The following is an 802-nucleotide window of genomic DNA, read 5'->3' as shown; positions in this document are numbered from 1 at the left end:
ACCATGTTGGCCAAGATGGTCTCGAACTCCTGACCTCAAATGATCTGCCATCCTCGGCCTCCCAAAGTGCTGGGGTTACAGGCGTGAGCCACTCTGCCCAGCCAGTAATGTCTTTTAAAACTGTCCAATTAAAAGTGTCCATCCAGTAGCTAGCGAAGCTACAGAGGCATGTCAATATAAAACAAGCTTACTATCAGAGCTGTCTTAACAGGAAGTGTGGGTAGGGACTCCTGGCAGGTGCTGAGAATAGATGGAGGCCAGGAGATCCTGCTGCCTTGAAAGATTCCTCTTGCAAATCTTGTGCTCAGGCCTAAAACCTCATACATAAAGCTTTATGCCTTTGTTTTCGTTGTTGATGTTGTTTGAGACAGAGTCTCACTCTGTCACCCAGGTTGGAGTGCAGTGGCGCCATCTCAACTCACTATAACCTCCGCCTCCTGGGTTCAAGCAATTCTCATGCCCCTCCTGAGTAGCTGTGACTACAGGCGCATGTCACTATGCCCAGCCAATTTTTGTATTTTTGGTAGATGTGGGGTTTTGCCATATTGGCCAGGCTGGTCTCAGACTCCTGGCCTCAAATGATCTGCTTGCGCTGGCCTCCCAAAGTGCTGGGATTACAGGTATGAGCCATTGCACCCAGCTGAAGCTTTATGCCTTTGGATTAAGGTAATGTCTTTTGACAAAATACATGTGGCTTTGGGAGAGAGAAAAGACAACTCCACAATGGGTTACTAACACACGATAATGAGCCAGGAGTGGTGCTTCATGCTTGTAATCCCAGCACTTTGGGAGGCAGAGGTGA

The sequence above is a fragment of the Mandrillus leucophaeus genome, unplaced genomic scaffold, assembly GCF_000951045.1.
Source record: "Mandrillus leucophaeus isolate KB7577 unplaced genomic scaffold, Mleu.le_1.0 Scaffold295, whole genome shotgun sequence".
In the NCBI taxonomy this organism is placed as follows: domain Eukaryota; kingdom Metazoa; phylum Chordata; class Mammalia; order Primates; family Cercopithecidae; genus Mandrillus; species Mandrillus leucophaeus.
Note: the sequence above shows the minus strand (reverse complement) of the source record.